The 14914-nt window shown below is 46.4% G+C and overlaps 1 protein-coding gene across 4 annotated transcripts in view; it reads right to left on the reverse strand.

Annotated features, from left to right (window-relative positions):
- Prr5l (proline rich 5 like) overlaps window positions 1–14914 on the reverse strand; it is a 173209-nt gene that overhangs the window by 75626 nt on the left and 82669 nt on the right. Inside the window, 1 exon segment of one of the 4 annotated variants that reach the window (NM_001080150.1) lies at window positions 5502–5732. The exons of 1 other annotated variant lie outside the window; for it this stretch is intronic. The gene's annotated coding sequence lies outside the window, so the exon portion shown is untranslated. 4 annotated transcript variants of the gene reach the window in all.

Here is a 14914-nt window from a genome sequence, read left to right on the forward strand (position 1 = left end):
CACTAATTTTGCCTGCAGATTTCACAAAGGAAATAGCCGCAAGGTTCCATGAGGGGGAGCGGGGAGACAGAGGCCTGGTGCTAAAAGTTCTCTAAATGACTGCAGAAGTCTAGTTGGTCTCCCGGAGACATCCGGGAAAGGGTGATGAGTCAGTTCCAAAGGATTTATGTAGCACTCAACAGCAAATATGAAAGGGTTTACCCTGAGGAATTACGCTGCTGAGGTCAGGAGCAGGTTGTGACAGGGTCTGAGGCAGCTTAGAGCCAGCTTATACAGACATAGTTCAGAACCAGAGGTAGGATCACATCCCGGTTCTGAGCAAGGAGACAGAAATAAACCTTTAGCTATTGTTCCAGGCTCTGCTGAAACCGACACATACCCCAGTGCTCTGAACAAAGGCACCCAACACAGTCCTTTCCTTAATCCTTGAATTTGTAAGCAACCCAACTCCTTCCACAAAACCGAAAAACTCAGCCAGTGTCAAAAAGTACCAGCAAGGTTGGAAAAAGTTCTGTAAAGTAAGAAGAGAGGGGAGAAACAGGAGGTGTCGCGGAACCTGAGCCTGGTATGTGTGTGAGATTCTGCTACTGACACCTCAGAACCGAGGAAGGAGCATGAGGGCACAGACAAAAGCACGGGTTATCATATAGTTCCACGTAACATGTAATTACGCACAGAGCATTTGCACGCATAATTATGCCGGCCAGCATCTGGGGCTAGCGTTTACCAACTTCTCCCATAGACCACGGACAAGAGGAGTCATCATCAGGGCGGCTCAGCACTGTCCAATACCCTTTAGGTATCTCAGTGAACTGGGCTCTGCAGAAGCTTCGAAATGTAGCTGAACTTGGCCGTGAACTTCTAGCTCTCTAAATGAAGCCAGTTTATTATGATGTCATGAATTATCTACTAGGGAAATGTAAGACCTGGGTGGAGTGAGGTACCTATAAAGAGAATATTCTCTATACACTTATATGCTATATAAAAGTGTCTGAAATTCTAAAATATGTTACAGCTGAAAATACTGAGGTTTTTTGAGGCCTGCTTCAATTTAATAGAGTGTTTAAACTCTACGATAATGGTAATTAGAGACCAAGCAGTATTTCTTTAAACTCCACTAGACAGACATTAATCCAATTTGGTAATCGCTCACTTCTGGGCTTTTTCCCTCTCTTTCTCCCAAACGAAATCCAGGCATTGATCTACAAAGGCTATAAACTGGCAAAGCATAAGAAAAGAATATTTAAAGAGAGGCTGAGTGACTGTTACCTCAAAGGGCCAAGTCCAATTAGAATGGAAACGGGTCTCCAGGGCTCCCTCACTTATAAGCTGGCACAGAATACCTAAAGGCTCTCCCAGGAGGGGGAGGGCTTACCTCCCCACCGCCCTCCCACCTGAGACCCACATCAGCTTGTTCACTGTATTAGTCAGGGTTCTCTAGAGTCACAGAACTTACAGGATGTCTCTCTATATTGAGGGAATTAATTGTGATGACTTAACTGTCTGTAGTCCATCTAACCCAACAAGGAGCAGCTGTGAGTAGGAAATCTAAGAATTCAGTAGTTGCTCAGTCTCCCAAAGCTGGTCGTTTTAGCTGGTCTTCTGTAGAAGTAGGTTCCAATAGATGCACTGGCAAGGTAAGTCTGGGCAGTCAAAGAGTGAAATCTTCCTTCTTCCAATGTCCTTATGTAGGTCTTGAGCAGAAGGTGTGGCCCAGATTAAAGCTGTGTGCCACTGTGCCTGGATATGAGACTTGTTTTATCCCAGGCTGACCTTGAACTCAGAGATCTCCTTGCCTCAGTATCCTGGGATGAAAGCATGTACTTACTCTGCCTGGGCCTAAACTTTTCACGGCCACTCTACCTCAAGATCTCCATGCCAAGATCTAGGTCAGAAACTTCCAGCCTCAAGATCTGGACCATAGGTGAGCCCTCCAATTCTGGATTGTACTTCATTCCAGATATAGTCAAGTTGACAACCAGGAACCAGTCACCAAGTCAGCTGTGTGACAGAGGGCCACACCTCCCCAAATTAATATAGAGTCCTTCTCTATCCACATTCCTTTCCTTCCGGATATCCTTTTGGGCCTATGAGTCCTGTGACCTTCCTTTTCCCCACTGTAGCGCCCCCATGCTGGTGGATCACTTGACTCCTGACTCAAGAACAGCCATGCAAACTAGAACTATGTTGAGAACATGGGAGTCAGCCAAAATGTGAACTATCGCAAGTTGATCTGTGATGGCTTGTCACTGTCTTGTGTCATCTATGTCCCTGGCCCCCTTCTTGACTCCAATGTGGACTCTTCCCTTATAAAAGTAATGCCTTCTGCTTACCAGGTAACCACTGTTCTGCTTACCAGGTAATCACTGCTCCCAGATGCTGCACCCTGCATTCTAGACCGGATACACAAAAATATCTTCCCTCCAATCTCCAGCTGCAGAAGTACTGATTTACTCTGCTGTATTAGTAATGAACATCATCTACAAGCACTGCCTCTAACATGTTTACAGTCTGCATAGAGGCAGATTACCTCTACAGACCAAGTCCTTCATGACAGCCATTGTAAGCGTGCATTCACAGAGACTCACATGCTAGTTCAATCCTATGTTGTTCTGGTTTCTGAAAAAAAAAAAGACTAAAGAGAGTTCGTCTGCAATTTAGAAAAGATTTTGCATTTGTTTTACCTGGTACAAGACTGGATCAAAGCAAGGCCACAGGAACACACATTCATATAACTAGGACAGAGAAATGTGAACAGAGTTGAAGGATGACAAGGGTTGTACTGAGTTGTTGCACCTTCTCTAGATGAGTGGATTAAATGTTGAACATATACTAAGTTGATGAGGAAGCTGAATTGGAGCATTCAGGTGAGGCCCATCAGTGTGAGGTTTTCAGGTAGACATTGAGATGGTATTCTACAACAAGACGAAGGGCTTTTTCAGTAATTGTGCTGCTCTATGACATTTGGAAAACAACAACACAACATGCAGGCTGTGGAGATGGCTCATTGGTAAAGTGTTTGCCACACAAGCATAAGGACCTAAGTTTGGATTCCCAGGCCTCATGCAAAAAGCCAGACATGAAGACTTGCTGGGATCCCAGCACTGGTGTAGCTGTGCACAGGGAGGTCCCAGGGCTTGCTGGCCAGCCAGTTAGCAGAATCAGTGAACGGCCCTGACTCCAAAACTAAAAATTTACTGAGCAAGACAATGACATTGACCTCTGGACTCAAAACATCTCTCTCTCTCTCTCTCTCTCTCTCTCTCTCTCTCTCTCTCTCTCTCTCCCTCTCTCTCTCTCTCTCCCTCTCCATATCTCTCTCTCTCTCTCTCTCCCTCTCTCTCTCTCTCTCTCTCTCTCTCTCTCTCTCTCTCACCGGTGTGCTGCCCCCCCCCCCACACAAATGTACTCAACTATATGATTATCTGGTGAACGTCTGAGAAATCCAACAGAAAGGGAGGCTATCCCCAACCTCCAAACCTAGAGTGGCAATCTATCCTGAGCTCCACCCCCTCTCCATGCAGCCTAAAAGGGACTACTTACACTGTCTGAGCTTCCGTGCACTCACTTATTCAGTGGGCACACAGTAGTGCTCCACCAACATGCTGATGAGGGTCATGAAATATTACCCGTCTAAATGCAAAGTGTCATCATAAAGTGTGAAGACGTGTTTACAATCAGAAACAGATTTTTTCTGAACGTTTCAACATTAAAGATACCGCTAAGAGCGCGCCCGCTGAAATAAATGCATACCACGCCCCTCCAGATCTGAAAGAAATGAGCTTCAACGCTGCAGAAACCAGCTAGACTCAGGTTAGACCTACTGTAAGCAGGCTTATTTCTACTTCCCACTTCCTTTTACACAGTAATAGGTCCAGCTCTTAGAAGTGTGGTTAAAACGCTAGAACAATGGGTGGAAGTGGAGGAGCTAGAAGACAACTTTGTATCGTGGTTAATCTTTGCTTCTCATCTCCGGAAGGCAACATGCTACAGACACCACTCTCCACAGTACCGTGGTCCTTTCTGGAGCTCAGTATTGGAATGAGGCTTCCTCTGCTCCGGTTCCACCTGGAAGACCATCTCACCCTCCTTAGGTGTATAAGGAATCTCATGAGGGACTAATTCTAAAATGTGGCTAAAATCATTTCTCTCCTGACTCACGTGGCAGCTTCGTGTTTTCAGTAACAGCACCTTCTACCACCAAAGCAACTTAGCAGAACTAGCAACGACATTTTGAAGTCTGTGGGGGAAATATTACTTCTAATGAATGGTCCAAAGAGCAGTATTGAAAGCTATCGATGCCATGCTGGAAGCAGGGAGAGACTTGGGGGTTGGGAGAAACTGATGGGATGAAGTGCGATTATCTGATTATCTCGGACTGCTGTGGTCCTTATCTGAATTTGCATGGGCAAGAATTCCAAAACTCCACCCAAGTAGACTTTTTTCCAAGCGGGTCTCCGCAGCAGACGTGTAGCTGAGCCGCTGCGCGTAAGCATCTCGTCTTGTGGGGCGCGACGCAGCGCAGTAATTGAAACCTTGCACACCGCAGGATTGCAGTGGCGTCTATAAATACTCTCCACTTTACTGCTGACAAGCAAAACGCGGGCTTCTGGCACCGGGGAGGAAGAGGCGGCGGTGGCATGTGATCCCCAGCAGGGCGCGGGTAGAAATCGGGGAAACCCCTACTGCCAACGAGAGGAGCACCCCAAAATCTATTCCTGCAGGACCCTTTGTAAGTACACCTGGTCCTTGTCTCAGTCCAGGGCATGAGCCCTGGGAACCGTGAGTCTGGTCGCGAGGCGCGGGCACCATTGCGCCCCCTGCGCGCAAAAACGCGCAGTGCGCACAGGAGGCGCAGAGGAAATCCCGGCCTAATGCCCCTCGGGCGCGAAAGTCGAAGCGGAAAGGGGACACCGTGAACGCCTGCAGCACAGTCGCAGTGAGCTGTCCCGAGCTTCTCGCCACCAGGGGCTAGGTCCCCCGCGAGCTATCCCCTGGCTACAGTGGCCTGCCCAGCGCACCGGGGCAACTAGTCTCTGTCTATTGCCTCGGCTCCCACGCCTCCCTTCAAGAAAGAAAGGGATGGCTGAGAGAGTGGTTTCTCAGCTGAGTACCCCCCTGATCACCATGACTCTACCCCTCCGGCCGTGGGAGAATGGGACAACACATTCTTTTCCTGCCTCTTAACTTACTATGGATCCCACGCTCCGCAGGATCCCCCACCCCCCCCAAAAAAAAAAAACTTTCACAGCGCTTACTCGCCCACCGTGACCCATTACGTTCAGGGCGGCCTGCCCTTTCTCTTACCCACCTCTTGGTAGTCTACCTCCCCGCCTACAGCATCCGATGCGGAGGTTCCTTAACCACGCGGAGTCTCCCCTCAGTCTCGCTGTCTCCGGTGCTCCCACTCCCACCCCCAGATCACGCCAGGAGAGTTATTTTCCGAGTCTGAGGAGTTGCAGAAGGATGACTCCAGGCCCTCCAGGGACTTCCCCACTCACCCCCTTGGGGTCCCGGGCGTGAGTCACAGGAGCGGAGCCGCGTACACCCGCCGCTCGCCTCTGTCCCAGACTCTGCGCGCGCAGGAAAAAGTTTCCGTCGTCCCAAGGAAAGTTTTCTCGCTGGAGAGAAACCAGCGATTTTGGATTGTTCTTGCCTCGCTCGCCCTCCCGAGGTCCTCTCCCACCTCTGCCCTCCGCTGGGTCGTGTCCTGCTCAGGTTTCTCTTCAGCGTAGCTCTCAGGCTGGTGACTGTTTCCCTCCTCTCTCAACTTACGGCCGCCTCCTCTCCTCCTCCCCCTCCTCCTCCCACTTTTCCTGTCCGGTGCACATCGCTGTGGTTTCTCTCCAACGCCCCCGCTTCGCTTCACCCCATCCTACGCCTCCTCTCCAACAACAAGAGGAGACGGAAGACCTGCGCTTAAATCCACTTCAACAATTTCAGGAAATCCAAGCTCGTGGTCCTAAAAAGCAGGGGAGGATGCTGCAAATCAAGGGAAGTCTGCACTACCTTTCATTAAGCCAAGAGGAGATTGGTCTCCCACCGCTAAACCCTCCTCCTGGAGTCCAGAGGTGTACGTGCGACCAGATAAAAAAGGACTGGAGTTCTGCAGCACATTTCTGAGGCTGGGAGAGTTTTTTGTTGCTGCTTGGGGGCGCGCACGCGCGAATGCGTTTTAAAGATAGGTCCTCAAACCGATTCCACACTTGTTTGCGTCTTCATTAGCGTAGCGAAATGAATTTAAGGATCCGGGGTTCAATTTCCGAGCGAAGTTTTCACGAACACAACATATCTTCAGAACTGAAACCACAGAAAACCAACCAATTCGAAATGTTACAAAAACTGTAAAATTGTTTTGGAAATTTGTAGGTGCTAAGAATTTGAGCTGGTTGGTGGAGCAATCACGGTCCTAGCACAGCGGATTTTAACCTGTGGGTCGAGACCCTGTGGGGGTCACATATTAGATATCTTGTTTATTAGATTGATAAACAATACATAACAGTATCAGAATTACAGTTAAGAAGTAGTGACAAAATAATTTTATGGTTGGGAGTCATCACAACATGAAGATCTGTATTAAAGGGTCGCAGCCTTAGGAAGGTTTAGAATCACTGTAGCACTTTGGAGGTAGAAGCAGGAAGACCAAGAGTTTAGGGCGTCATGCTCTACACAATGAGTTCAATTTCATCCTAGGTTCTATGAGACCCAGTCTCAAAACAAACAAACAAACAAGCAAACAAAACTCAACAACAACAACAACAACAACAAAACAAACTTTCGTTTTATGCAGCTGTTTGCAGGACTCCCTGCTTGCCTAATTTTACCCCATGGCTGAACAGGAACTACTTTTAAAGTACTGTCCCACCTCATGTCAACATGTAAACTTTGAAACCACAGTGACATTTGATGAAGGAAAAGGTATATTACCCTTTTCTGGTTATAACTAAGTTTGGTTTTGTCAGTGTAACTCTATGACACTTTGGTGTTAAAGTGTGAGTGTGGGGTGTAGATGAGCTTCTGAGCCCCTCAGCTGTCCAGGGATAATAGAGAAATCTAAAGGATTCTCAAAAGGATACCCAGGATTGCAGAAAGCCCTGAAACCTCACCCTAAGAATCCCTTCTATAGCTGGGGAGGGGGCACAGTACAGCTTGGGGGCACAGAAAGCTTGGGGGTGCCAGCAGTGATCAGGAAGTGAAAGCTGGCCTAGCCAACGTGGTGGCACAGGTCTTTGAGTCCAGCACTGAGGGAGGTGGACTGCTGCAAGTTCAAGGTCAGCCTGCTCTCTACATTCAAATTTCAGGACTGCTGAGGCTACATAGAGAGATCTCAGGAGGAAGAGAAAGAAAAGGAGGAGAAAGAGAAAGAAGCCCAAAAGTCCTACAAGGCAGGGTATATACAGCGCCCCCTTCCTAACCTCAGGGTATCCAATTCCTGAAGATTTGCTAAGCCTCAGTTTACTCACTTGTAGTGAGTAAATACAATAGTTATCTGGGGTCATTAATAAAGACTTAAGGCATTCATATTGAGGAAGCACACAGAATCTCACAGGAACTCACAAAGACAGAATACTGTCATTGCTGATATCCCTGCAGTAGGGGAAGGATAGCCTTAAGCCCAGGCATCTCCCTTGCTAGGGCTCCTCCCCTACAGTTCTTTGTTCAAGGAGACCTACTTTATTCTGTCTGCCTGTAAGCACAGCACCTGAATGCAGTATCAGAGAATCCGAAGTTCCAGGTCAGCCTTGGCTGTGCAAGGAAATTCTGTCTGAAAATAAAATAAAATTGCAGTTCATTCCTTCCTCCAGTCACCCTTCACTACACTCCTTTTCCCTTTAGCCCCCCATTACCTTGTGATACTATTACATGTTACATAAATTAATTTTTCTAGATTTACTCTCTCCCCTCGCATCTACCTACACATAGAGCCATCTAAAAGCCAATCCTTTTGTGAAATCACTGATTTTGTCCAAGTTACTATGGTTCTGCCAGGCACATAGTACGTCAACGGTATAGACTTTAAGAATACATTCAATAACTAAATTCATTCTATGCTGTCTGCCTATGGTGAGCAGGGCACTGTGTAATAAGAGAGAAATTAACTACTCAACTTGTCCAAGGAAGAGAGGAGTGGTTCTTCCCTGTGGAAGAAGTACTTCTCTAGGAAGTATCTTGGAGAAGGAGAAAGGGAGGGGGCAAGGGGAAGTATCCAAACATTGGGAGCAAACTTTAAAGAGGCTTTAACTTCAAATTTTGCTGATTTAATTTTGTTTGTTTGTTTGCTTGCTTGCCTGTTGAGATACGGCTCTAAAAGTCCAGGCTGGAATCCAATAGCCCAGGATGACATTGGACTCCAGATTCCCCTTCCTCTACCTCCTGAGTTCTGGAATTCTAGGTTATCACCACCACACCCAGTTTAGTGTTGTAAACAGAATCTTCTTCAAACCAGAAGCAGTGTTTTGGTGTAAGTCAGGACTTCTCAAACGCTAGTCTCACAGGCTTGTCACTTTGCAAATTCAAAAGCAAACAAAACTGTCCAGTGAGCACTGTTTCTTCTTCCCAAGAATCGATCCTGTCCAGAAGCATTCAACACGGGTCATGCCATTTAAACATTCACTCCCGGGGCGGAGAATGCTTCCTAGTTCTTTGCATGCTCCTGTAGACCTCGCAGTGTCCAGTCTCTGAAATGGAACTTGGCCCAAACCAGGCTTCAGAAAAACGGGTAACTCTTAGGCAGCCCTTTTATGACTGAGAGTGGGAAACCTGACTTGCCAAGTCAAGCCGTAGATTTGTCCTTTGGCACGCTCTGTCCCAAAATGTATTGAGTAAATCACGTTCCATTTTCAGGACTAGGAGTAGAGAGAGAAATAGACAGAGAGGAAGCAGAAGGCGGAAGGGCATGAGGAGGAGAAAGTAAAAGCACTTGTCTGCAGCTGGACTACTTAGATGCATATTCTTTGCCCTTCATGCTGTTCCATGTTCTTGAATCAGAAAACTTCATGTTGAAAACAGAGACTCCCAGCCTGGCATGGAGGACCCTGGAGCAGTGGTATGAGCCTTACTGTAGGCCTGAAGGACCACATGCCCGGCTCTGCAATGCTGCATGTCCTTGGAGAGGACACGCAGTTTTCAGTTTGCCACGTCCCAGCCACTCCCTGCTTCTCTGGTTCCTGGCCTGTTTTACCAATACTCCTTCCCCCACTCCCACTCCCACCCCCACCTCTCACTGCAGCTTGAAAGGGATGCCTGCCTGTGCTAGGAGGGGCCAGAGCTCTGAGCACACAGCTATTATGCAACAGAGTATCATGGGCTTCAAATATTTCTTCCCAGCAAGAGAGCTCACTGTTTTCAGACAACATTTTACTTGGCGTGACATCATCTGAGCATTACTAAGGTAAAGGCTGCTACAGAGGAGACTGACAAGTGGGCGGGGAGGGCATAGAGAAGCAAAGGTCTTTACAGGGCGGCCCCTATGTACCCAAACTACCTTCAGGTCCAGAGGCCTGCTGTTCTGCTCCTCCCTCACTCTCGTGGCAACCCCTGCCACCCAACCCAATCTGTCATTCCCACCCTAGAAGAGCCCCAATCAGACTAGTCAGTTGAGTGGTCCAACACCATCCACAAGAGAGAAAGAACAGAGCAGGGCCTCTATGAAGTTAATGCAGGCCCTTCCTCTTCTTTTATTAACTGCTTTCATTTCTGAGCCAAGCAAGAACCACTCCAGCTGACAGAACTAAACTACCCAATGCCTTGTGAACTTGGAATCCAACAGGAGTGACATGGTGTCTCCAGTTTAGGTGATATAGGTCTGCTCTTCAACTTGCACCACCTTCCATACAGCAGCGTCCTTGATATCTCGTACCCATCAGGCAGATATTCCAGTGACAAAGGCATAGCGCCCTTCCCCAAATCGTGTCTTGCCTCCTTTGTGTATGTGTTTGTGTGTTTGCATGTGAGGGAAGGAGCCTCGCACATGTATGCACATGGGTGTGGAGGCCAGAGGCCAATGTTGGGCACCTTATTTAATGGCTCCCCACCCTATTTTTTGAGATGGGGTCTCTCACTGTCTCAGCTAGGGTTTTATTGCTATGAAGGGACCCCATGACCATGGCAACTCTTATCAAGGAAAACATTGGCCCTCTTGCTCCCTTGTGCTCCTCTCTTGCTCTCTTGCACTTACCCTCTTCCCCCTTTGTCCTCTCTTTCCCCATTCCCTTCCCCCCTTCTCTCCACATGCTCATGGCCAGCCTCTCTCTCTCTCTCTCTCTCTCTCTCTCTCTCTCTCTCTCTCTCTCTCTCTCTGCCTCTACTACCCTCTTAACTCCCCTCCCCATTCCCTGAATAATAAACTCTATTCTCAACTAAAAAAAAAAAAGGAAAACATTGACCTGGGGCTGGTTTCCAGTTCACAGATTCAATCCGTATCGTCATGGTGGGAAGACATGGTGCTACAGAGGTAGCTGAGAGCTGACCTATGGGTCAACTCTAAGTGACATTCCCTATAGGCCTATGGAGCCCACTTTCAGTCAAACCCCCTTCACTGAACCCTTCAGCTCAGCCCTTCAACTGGGGTGACTGGCAGTGAGCATTAGAGATGGATCTTCCTGTCCCTTGTATCACAGTACTGACATTTCAGGCACAGACTGCCCGAATCCAGCTTTTTACACGCACTCTGATCCCTCAGACAAGTGCTTTATAGACTACGCTCCCCAGCCTCCCTCCATTTTCTTTTTATAGAGAGGAAGGAGACTCTAAAATTCCTGGATCCTTTGGCACAGAGGTTATAAGAACACAGGTAGGTCTCTGAGCCGCGTGCACGCTGGAACATCATTTTCAAGCTGCAAAGCTCCAGTCATAAAGTAAGTTAATGTGGTTATTCATGATAAGTACCAACCTGGCTATAGAGCTAGTGTAAGCATGTAGACATCGTCAGCACTCACAGGCCATAAAAGCCGGGCCATTTGAGAAATGTGCGTCTGACTCGATTGCAAGGTATAAAAGCATCGACCTTTGGTACAGAGGGAAGGTTTAGCACATAGACTCTATTTCATCCTGCCAACAGCCAACAGAAAACTCCGTATCTTGAAGTGTGTTTGGGGGAGAAGCAGGGAGAGCTTAGATGATACAAACAACAAAAATCCCCTTCTAATCCTTTTCTTAATAGCAACAGAGAATTTCTTCATTGGTTTTTAACTTCTTTTTTTTTCCCTTTTGGTATTGAGGAGAGCTCATGTTCCCATCTAAGGCACCTGGTAATTAATTAAACCTGGGAATACTTTGAAAAAGTAGATATTACAGATGGAGAGCAGGTTGGAGATCCAACATGATCAGTTCCTTGGTCAAAGATTTCAGTTATCCCTTTGCACAGTCTCAACACTGTTGGTTGGCCAACACATTGTCTGGTTATTAATTTGCATTAAGTAGGTGCACATATGAACAAAAAGCCATAGTCCTTACCCTCCAGCAGCAGGAGACAAGCAAACATACAATAAGGGCATCACTTTTCTATTAGTTACGTTTTCTCCTAGCTGTGGTAGACAGCACAACAACTGGAGGGAGAAAGGATTTATTTTGGCTTGCTGTTTCAGGGATATCAGACCCTCATGGGGAGAGGTGAGGTGTGCTGGCTGGAGCAGCAGAGGCTTCTCACACATTGGTTGATCAGGAGGCAGAGAGCTGCTCTAGAGGCAAGGCTGAGCTGAATCCTTAAAGTCTTTCCTAGAGGAAGCCACTTTGACTAGCCATGTTTTTCTCCTCAACAGTTCTGCAACTTCCCAAGGTAGGACCACCAGTTGGGAGATCAAATGTACAAATACATTAAACTGTGGGAGATATTACATATTCAGACTGTGAAGTTTAGCTGCTGGTGCGCTTTGTGAAAAGGAGAGAACAGGGCACTAGTAACAAGGCAAGAGAAAGTGCTTCATTTGCTGGGATGACCTCTCAGATACCTGGAGTGAGACAAATGTGAAGAGCTGCAGAGCATAGATGCCCTGAGTCAGGAGAAAATTGGGAAGTTGAGAGACATGCAAGAACATACACATGTCTGAAACATAACAAATACGTGGAGAAGAGAAAGAGTAGCTGCTGGAACAAAATCAAAGTCACATCACATAGGACCTATTGGTCACCAGTCAACACTGGAAATCACAGAATGGTTTTATGACCAGTAATGCTGTAGTTTGGGCCCTGAGTGTCTTGCAAAGGATTAGTTGGTAAAATCTTGAATCTCAGTGTGGTGCTATAAAGAGAATGGGTAAGGTAGAGGGTGATGGGCCACAGAGAATGTGCCCTTGAAGAGAACATTTGTCACTTTTATCTCTCTTCACACAACCAGACTGACCAACAAAACCAGGAGCCAAAGCAGCCCTAACATCATAAACTGATTGTCCTGGGTGTATACTATGGTGTCTCAAAGCCGACTGACACAGGTAGAGAGCTATAGGCCAAGCAATGTCTGTCCATGTGTTAATCTGACAAGGCTTTTCCTGAGATAACACAACATACGTGTTCTCTCATCCTGCATTAGAAAGATCTCACTGGGGCTGGAGAGATGGCTCAGCACGTAAAAGCACTGACTGCTCTTCCAGAGGTCCTGAGTTCAATTCCCAGCAACCACATGGTGGCTCACAGCCATCTGTAATGGGATCCTATGTCCTCTTCTGGTGTCTGAAAACAGCTACAGTGTACTCATATAAATAAAATAAATAAATCTTTTTAAAAAAAATCTCACTATCTCACGGGGACTGGAGACACAGCTTGTGATAGTTTGAATAAAAATGGCTTCCAGAGGTTCATAGGGGGTGGCACTATTAAAAGGTGTGGTTTTGCTGGAGTAAGTCTGCTTCAGTCTTTTTCTGCTACATGTGTATCAGGGTGTAGAACTCTTAGCTCCTTCTCCAGCACCATGTCTGGCTATCAACTGCCATGTTTGTGATTATGATGATAGTGGACATCTGAAACTATAAACCAGCTCCGATCAAATGCTTTCTTTTATAAGTTCACGGTGTCTCTCCCAACAACAGAAACCTTAACTAAGACATGGCTTGACTGTGAAGAACACTGGCTGCTCTTATAGACGACCTGGATTCAGTTCCCAGCACCCTTTTGACACACAAGCATCTGTACTTCCAGTTCCAGGATGCCCTCTTTTGACCTTTCTGGGCATCAGTTACTAACAAGCATGTGTGTGTGTGTGTGTGTGTGTGTGTGTGTGTGTGTGTGTGTGTGTGTGTACATAAAATCAAAATTATAAATCTTATTTATTAAAGACAAGGTCAATATAGCCCTAGCCATCCTGGAACTTGATATATAGACCGGGCTGACCTCAAACTCACTGAAATCCCCCAGCCTTAGCCTCCTGAATGCTGGATTAAAGGCATATGCCACCATGCCAAGCAGTACTTTTTTCTTTATTTTTTTTAAAAAAGGAAATTCTCAACTGGGTAGAGATAAGATCCAGCAGGTAAGGGTGCTTACTCCTCTTCTGCAGGATTGAGTTCAGTTCCCAGAAAGATCTCACCATGTGACAAGATAAGCTAGAAGAAGAGCAGAGGTCATCAATAGTGTCTCTCAGGATGTGGCTAAGGTAAACCTAGGAAGAAATCAATGGGGATGCTTAGAATCAAACACTGCTGACCTGGAGTCTATTATAGCATTAATGATGCAGGACTGTCTGGTGTGTTGAGTATATGAGGAAAGGCAAGTGCTCATAGACAGTGGAAATGCTGGGGTACAGTACAAGTCAGCACACAACTATCCATTAAGAATGGGCCAATGGGGAACATTCCAAATAAATACTAAAGTTCATCTGGAAAGAATCTTCCTCAACTATCACAGAAGGTATTTAGAGGCGCCTTTGCCAAAAACAACCATGCTTCTGACTCCAGTATAAAGGTGGATAGTCCCATAACTTGTTTTAGGGGGGTTGGAAATGGCATTTAGACACTAACACAAGAGAAGATGAGATATGACAACCAGGCTGACTTTTAAGAATGCAAGTTAGCCGTTCTGGAGAAATGGCTCAGCACTTGGTTTTGCTAGAGACCCAGGTTCAATTTTCACCATCCCCACGATGGCACACAACTATCAGGAACTCGAAGTACCATGTGATCAACACCTCCTTCTGACCTCTGCAGATACCAGGTATTGTGCACAAACATGTGCAGGCAAAATAATCAAACACACAAAATAAAATTAGCACATCTTTAATAATAAAATGACAATAATAATAATAAATTAATGGAAGCTAGAGAATGGGAAGAAGGCTCAGTGTAGTAAAATGTTTGCCCTAGTCTGAATCCCCAACACTACATAAAAGCTGGAGGCCAAGCACGAGCATCTGTGATCACAGTATTCTTGGGCACAGATAAAAGATAAAGAATCCCCAGCTCTCAGACCAGCTACCCTGATTGAACTCGGCAGTGAAAAAGAGGACGAAGCCTTGGTCTCAAACAATGTGGAAAGTGAGACTGAGATCCAAGGTTGTCTTCTAACCTCCACATGTGTGCCATAGCATGTTTATGCCTTCATTAACACACACAAATAATGTATATACACAGATAACATCCACCCCACACACACATATACATATTTTAAAAATTTTAGTCTTAAAGAATTAAGACTCAAATTCTGTTTGTGGAGCTGGTGAGATGGCTCAGTGGTTTAGGGCCCTTCTTTGCCTCCAAGCCTGATGACCCGAGTTGGATCCCTGGGACCCACATAGTATAAGCAAAGATCAATACTTGAGAAGTACTCTCTGACCTTCACATGCACGCACACAGACAGAGAGACAGAGACAGAGAGATACAGAGAGACACAGAGAAAGTGAGTCAAAAAGACAGAGACGGACAGACATACAGAGAGAGAGAGAGAGAGAGAGAGAGAGAGAGAGAGAGAGAGTCAGAGAGAGAGAAGA

The sequence above is a fragment of the Rattus norvegicus genome, chromosome 3, assembly GCF_021556685.1.
Source record: "Rattus norvegicus strain SHRSP/BbbUtx chromosome 3, alternate assembly SHRSP_T2T, whole genome shotgun sequence".
Classification (NCBI taxonomy): Eukaryota; Metazoa; Chordata; class Mammalia; order Rodentia; family Muridae; genus Rattus; species Rattus norvegicus.